Consider the following 7,640-nt stretch of genomic DNA (forward strand, 5'->3'; position numbering starts at 1 on the left):
AACTAATTATTTCCACGACAAATCAATGTCAAGATTTATGAACATTATTTTCTACCCATTACATTCTACAATAATATAACTTCTTGTTACTTTAATATTGTTATGCGTTATAAGAAATAAATTCTTTCAACAATAATGTTGCATTTGGCACCTCATAATAAATATAATTACTTTTCAAATCACAACTCGCCATTCTTTGCAGCTAATGGTTTTTAAAAAAAAAGTGCAATTATTATTTTTCAATTTTTTTTTCAAGAATTTGGCGGTCTCTGCTATTTTTTTCTAACTATATTTTAACCATATCACTATCGTTCCATATCCGCTACTCTTAAATCACTTCCGTAAACTTTTAGCCCCAGAACTACAAAAAAAGAGAATCAGCGAAAAGTCAATTAGAAACCGCAGAAAATAAGAGGGACTTTTCCAGAGTCAAGCAGAAGGCAGTGAAAACACAACCAAATTAAAAGAAAGCAAAATAAAATAATACACAAATAACAAGAAAATAAAAATGTGCCGACTCAGGACCACCTATTTGATGCCGAGGCAGCAGCACTCCAAATGTTTATAGAATTCATGCTATTACACACACTAAAAAAATGCGAATGAAAAATCGATTTTATCAGACGAAAACAAACAGAGCACAGAAAACAACGTACTTAATCGATTCAACTTTTCAAAAACTTCCAATACTGTACCTGTTTCACAACAACAATGGCCAGCGTAAATTACGACCATGTCTGCCAAACTGGCATACGATACAATGGTTAAGTCGACACTCCTCCTATTTCTAAAAAACTAGAGGGTGCCTGCTTCACCCACAGCGCCGACTAAGGACTACTTTCCCCTAGAATAAAAAAGAATCTTATTGCTGATATGAACTTCGACCATTTTTCAAGGAAATTCTTCTCAGCATATTCTGTCAAAATTATTGAAAATTACTGCCGCAAGTTAATAAATTAAAACATGGGTTTTCTTGTTTTACTCTTGCTGGTAACTTCACAGGAAAAAAGTTGGTAGTTATCTATTTCCTTTAGAAGTTTCCGGTCTGACTTCTTTATCGCAACCTAAAAGACGTTATTTTTGAGTATCTGATTCCAAATACTATTATATTTTTGGGCTTTTATAGTATCTAAAAAGAATAATTAAAATATAATTTTTTGTTTAATCATTTGTTATTCATATCTTCAACCCTGAATAACAATTGTTTTTTGAAATTAAATAAAAATTGGTCAGAATTTCGGTATTCTGACGAAACGTAGTTTATTCATGTGAAGCAAGCTAAATTTTGAGGAAAAAAAGGATTTCTTTATTAAGAATTATTATATAGGCGCCCCTACCAGGGGTTTAGGACAAAACCGCCAATCCGCAAAGCACTTTTTAAATATAAGATTGAACGAAATACAATTTTTTTTTAAAGGTTTAAACGAATGCAATACAAGTCAATCATAACTTGAGCACACGAAACAATCAAATAATTTTGTAAAATGAAGTTTAATTGTTAGATTGTACAAGATCCAAAGAGCAGATAATATATTCATACAAATTATTATTATTATTTTATATATATTGGACATTCTACACAATATTTGCCACGAAAAATTTGTTGTACGTAAAATATTTTTCTTCTGGTTTAACACTCAAAAATATTCGATACTTATTTTTTTATTTCAATATGACACGCAAAGTTTTCAAAAATATTTGAAAAAAAGTTTGTTAATAGAAACGTTCCTTTTTCAATTGTTTATACTACAATATTAAACAAAGATATGAAAATTCATACAAAAAATAAAATGTGTACCTTTTACTCAACTTTCAAATAAAGTACACGAAAATCCACCTTAATTATGTATTTATTAATATAAATCAAATATTTATAAACAAATAGATTTTTTTCAATTTGGACCTGCTTTTATTTTTATTTTTGGTTTAAAGAGTGAACTGAGCGTTTTGCTTGCTCTGGTAAAAGTTTAGGAGTACGTACTGAAATGCTTCCGAAGCAATGCATTTTTGAATAGCGGCTCGCGCGCGGAAAGTGAACCGCAGCGCGACTCGCTCGGACTGGGACTCGACTGTCTACGCGTTATGTAAAACACAACCATATAGTTGCAAAATCGTATATTTTTATTTGGTTAATTTATCATATTTAAAATGTATTGCTATTCAAAAATTCATTGCTTTGAAAGCATTTGACTACCCACTCCCAAATTTTCAACAGATCAAGAAAAACGTCTAGTCCAGTCTTTAAAATAAAATAAAATAAATAAAAAAACAGGTCCAAATTAAAAAAAAATATTTTTTCATTAATATTTGATTTATATTATTGAATAAATAATCAAAGTGGATTTTAGTATACTTAATTCGAAAGTTGAGGAAAAGGTACACATTTTACCTTCCGTATGAATTTTCATATCATTGTTTAATATTGCAGTATAAGCAATTGAAAAAAGGTACTTTTTATGAATATCCAATTTTTTTTAATTTCTTGAAAACTTAGCGTGTCATATTAAAATAAAAAAATACGTATCGAATATTTTTAGTGTTAAACAAGGAAAGAAATATTGTACGGAAAAAAAAGTTTTGGTGGCAAATATTGTGTGGAATGCCCCATCATGAAAAATCTCGACAACGTTTAAGTCAAATTTTACAGCGTTTGAATAAACCTAAGCATTCGATTCAGTTAATTTAGGTAATTACAAATAAATTGCACAATAATTATGACTATGATGTAACTAAGAAAGATGAAGTCACAATAAAGTTTTTTTAAAATAAAAATTTAACTCGGATTTTGTTACCTTCAAAATATATGACTGTCACTTTATATTTTTGTCTGATTTATATTTTTTTACACATGAGTAAAATTCTTTTATGATCCAGGGCAAATTTTCATTGAATTGAATAGTTATGACAAGTAAAACTGAGAGACGAGGGCAAGCTATTCTATATCTATTTTCTTGATACAAACTATAAGCTGTAGAGAATTATGCCAATTGCCGTATCATAAATTTCAAATGAGGCTATAATGTTTCTCTGCTACAATTTCTCAGAAATTTATGTTGAACAGTACGAAAACGTTTACAGGACATTTTATTATGCACCCTTATCTAATGATTATTGATTTCGTTGCAAGAAGCACTTATAATTATTTATGAGCAGAAAGCGACGATAAGACAATGTCACGAGTTATTTCGGGATTTTAGACGAACGACTAGAATTATTGAAGAAAATGTACCAACAGAGAAAATTAAGAATTTCTTACGAAGAAGATAGCTAACAGTATTATAAGAACCGTTATGGTGTGTTGATGATAAAAAAAATTGCAAGGAGAGTGAAAAAGTTTCGTATTCATTCTATACAGGTTTATTTCATTTTTCGCTATCATCAGTAAAAAAATCTTCTGGTACTGCTCGAGTAAAAATGCTTCGACCTGAGTTTGACTTTCTAGAACGATCTCCTAAACCGTTAGAAATACGTGAAAACAAACAACATTTTCGATATCATCGTCCAACAAGTATAATATAAATAACAATCCGTAAATAAGTTGATTTAATATATATATATATGTGTGTGTTGAAAAAATATACAAGATTGGTTAATCATTAACAAAGATTAGCTTTTACGAGTTTTAGAAATACCCTTTTTGATAGGGCAGGTATACGCTCGAAGTTATAAACCGGATGTGTTGGAGTAATAAAAATTCGACTCAAGAGATAAACTTATGTCTTCAGTACAGAGAAACTTGTCTACAAGTCATAAATTGAAGTCTGGCTCCGTCTCAAAACTGAGACATGCTCAAGTCGAGCTTTTCGGCTTCAGCATGGCTTGATTGGGGGATATTCAAGTCGAACTCAAGTCGAAACATTTTTATTCGGGTGAGTACATAACAAGCAGATAGTATGTAACACATGAATAGTAAATAGTAAATAAATTACTAAAAAATATTTTTGTTTCTTTCAGCTCCCATACTTCAAAAATTGTAGGCCAAACTACATGGAAAATTTTGATTAAAGAAGAATATTCAAATTAAAAAAATATAATTATTGAAACTATTTATCGAGCTTAAAATAGCATAGCGTATGTATTTAATATAACGCTAGAAAAATGCATTCGCACACAATTTCAAAATCAAGTTGCTTTCTTTTCGGCAAAGATTTTTCTTCCCTGTAGCCAAATTTTACTACTTTATAACAAAAAAATAATAATATTAAGTTGTAAGTATATATGTTACAGGAAAAGAATATAATCCAGCAATGTATATATCCTAGGCATTATATATAATGTCCAACAGAGGACAGGCAAAGTACGTAATACTCCGTATTATACAAATTACCTAGGCATTATATATAATGCCCAAAGGAGACCAGGCGAAGTGTATGATTCAAAATATCTCAAGTATGCCACTTTTAAAGCGAAAGTTCTATTTTCAATCAATTTATACAGTTTTCGATTCGATTTTATATCAAAATAAATCCCCTACAATGTTTTTGCAAAAATTAATTTTTTTCACAAGTTATTGACAAACAAAGTTCTTGATCATTTTTTTTTGAAAAATGGATTAGTCGCGAACGGTTCGTCGAAATTCAATAATTGACTAATGAAAATTCTTGCGCCGAAGTATAATTTAGTTAAAAAATTTGTTCGTTGTAAATACCTTTTTATATTGTTTAAATAATCTTTTGTTTTAAACAATTAAAAATTAAAAAATCTGCAGCGCTAGTCGAGCATGTTCAATAAATTTATCTTTTTTGGTTAAAAATTCAACTACTAGGTTGAATGTTTGAACCGATTTGTTTAGAAGTACTTTTTTCGTAGAAATTTAATTTTGTTTCTTAAAAATTTCACTATACTTTGTTGAAGATTAAACTATTTCATTAAAAATTTAATTTTTGTGTTGAAGCTTTATTAGTTTAGTTAAAAATTCATCTTTTCTTTGGAAAAATGAATTTTTTGATTGAAAATTCTTTTTTTAAATTAAAAACTAATCTTTTCAATGATAATTTGTCTATTCAAATTTGTTGTGGAAATTCACATGTTTTGATTGAGAATTCAAAATTTATCATTTCAGTTGCAAATTCGTTTCATATTGTGCTCAATATGATACCCACAATAATTTTATTAAAAATAAATTATTCTCTAATTAGTCACCTATTTCTTCGCTGGAAGATGATCCACTTTATTAAAAAATTCGTTTTCTTAAATGTAGCTTTATTCTTTTTGTTAAAAATTAATTTATTTTGTGGAAAAGCGAACTATTTTTATAATATTATTATATTCTTAAATTAATGTTTTAACTGAAAAATTAACAATTCAACTTCTGGGTGAAAATCGATTTTTTTAGTTAATAGTGAATCTATTTTGTTAAAAACTCATTTTTTTTAGTCGAAACTTAATGTTATTGGCTGGAAATTCATCTTTTTGATTAAAAAATTCACTATACCAGGTAGAAAGTTAAAATACTTGATTAAAAATTTATTTTTTCATAAACATTTATCATTGTTGAAAATCCGTGTCATATTATGCTCAATATGATACCTGCGCGCATTCGAACGTGCTCGGTCAGCGTTGAAGGTCGGAGCGCGGTCACAAAAAATCAATGAATTTTGCACTACTGCAAAATACAAACTTTTATTTTGAACAAAATTTTCGAAAAATATTGTAGAATCTATTGGAACATGAAATAATTCTTTAATGGGCGGGCAAGTTTAATTAAATTTCAAATGTTAAAAAAAAAGATTATTTACAAAATAAAAAAATGTTTTTTAGTATCGAACAATTTTTTAGCGTCAAGTGTACTTCGTAAAAAAATTCTTATAAATCAATTATGGAAATTCGATAAACCGTTAGCGAGTAATCCATTTCTGGAAAAAAATGATCAAGAACTTTCATTGTTAATAACTTGAAAAAAAATTTTTTGCAAAAATATTTAAGGGGAGTTATTTTGATATAAAATAGAATTGAAAACTGTATAAATTGATTAAAAATAATACTATAAATTCAAAAGCGGCACAATTGAGATATTTTGACCGTGTAATAAATATTCTCCAATATTTGAGTGCAATTTTTTTTATCAACTTTCCTTACTTTTGTGATTTCAAAAAGATTTTAAGATGTATTTTTCAAAATTATTCATAGTGAGACGCAGTTAGAAAATGTTGAAGTTAACATTTAAACAAATTTTTGTATTTTTTAAAAACAAATGTGAAAACTCAATTTAAAAAAAAAACACTTTTGATTTTCTTTAATTGACTTTTAAATTTAGTTTCCAATTTGCTTTAAAAGCTCTGCAAATTCAGGATTTTCCGAATTTTTAAAATTATTTTAAACTTTATAATTTGTGTGAGCTAATAATTAACTTCAGCAGACAAACATAATTGTTTATGCAATTGAGTATTAGTTTAAATAATATTGTTTTCGAATAATGCTAGAAAGTTGCGGTCTTTTCTTAAATATTCAACATTTTGTCTACTTTTCAACTAATTTAAGGTAATAATTAATTCAAGTTTCAACTCGATTCACCTAATATTGACGAGTCTAAATAAAATATAAAAAATGTTTTTTTTTTCTTATAAATATGTTTAAAACCTAAAGTTTCGATACGAAATTGTTCATTCCATCCATTGTCCAGGTATTTATTAAAAGTTTGTTAAATTGCATCCAACTGGACCAACTGGAAACTATTTCGATAAGTTACGAAAAGTCTCAGATTTTAAATTTTTTTCATTCATTATTATTTGTTAAACAAGTACTGTTTGTTCAATTAATTTTTTCTTAAGGGGCGGTCTCCTTAAGAGGTTTCTTTAAGAGGCGGTCAAGCTGCTTGACAAGCAATAGTTGCTTGTCACGAATCTCATGAAAATTGTACCGGATTTTAATTATTCTTTTTAAATTCAAAATCTTATGAAAATTGTAAATTAAAAATTGATTATACTATTGAATATTTTTGTAATCAAATTACCTTTTTCAGATCGTAGTTTGCGACATGTTAACAGAATCTTTGAACAGTTAATAACATTCAGCAAGAAAAAGTGATGTCACTGAGGACAGTGACTACGCATTGATTTCTTGCCATCAAATCAAAATGACATTAGAGTATGCTATGTTGTAATAAATAGCAAGAAAACATGTGTTGAATTCTATAAATGTTCGTCCATCTCTCATGGCCTTCTTTAACTTCATCAATATATTCAAAATAAAGATTATATACTTTAAAATCTCGTCCCAAAAATTATAAATAATGCCTAGGGATGATATATATTGCCTAGGCAAAGTATGTCATAAGTATCCGATTATATACTTGGCCTCAAGTGGCCAGGCATTATATATAATGCCTAAAATATGTAATGCCTGGTCACAGATGATTGATTGGTCACATCTCGAACATCTTTTCTAACATGTCCTTAAGAAAAAATACGTGTTAAAAAAACACTGTTCACATAAGACCGATTGGTCACATCTTGAACACCATCCCATCGTATTTGAGTGCATTTGAAGTTATGATAGATAGCTATGATGAATTTGAAAAAATGTTATTAGTTTAGAAAAATGAAGCCAGCATATGAGCGCATATGAGCGCATTTTAAGATCTTTAAGGTCTTGTGATTTAAACTTTGATTTTTCAAATGGGAGGGGGGTCCGTGAGCCCC

Source organism: Belonocnema kinseyi, chromosome 6, assembly GCF_010883055.1.
Source record: "Belonocnema kinseyi isolate 2016_QV_RU_SX_M_011 chromosome 6, B_treatae_v1, whole genome shotgun sequence".
NCBI classification, from domain to species: Eukaryota; Metazoa; Arthropoda; class Insecta; order Hymenoptera; family Cynipidae; genus Belonocnema; species Belonocnema kinseyi.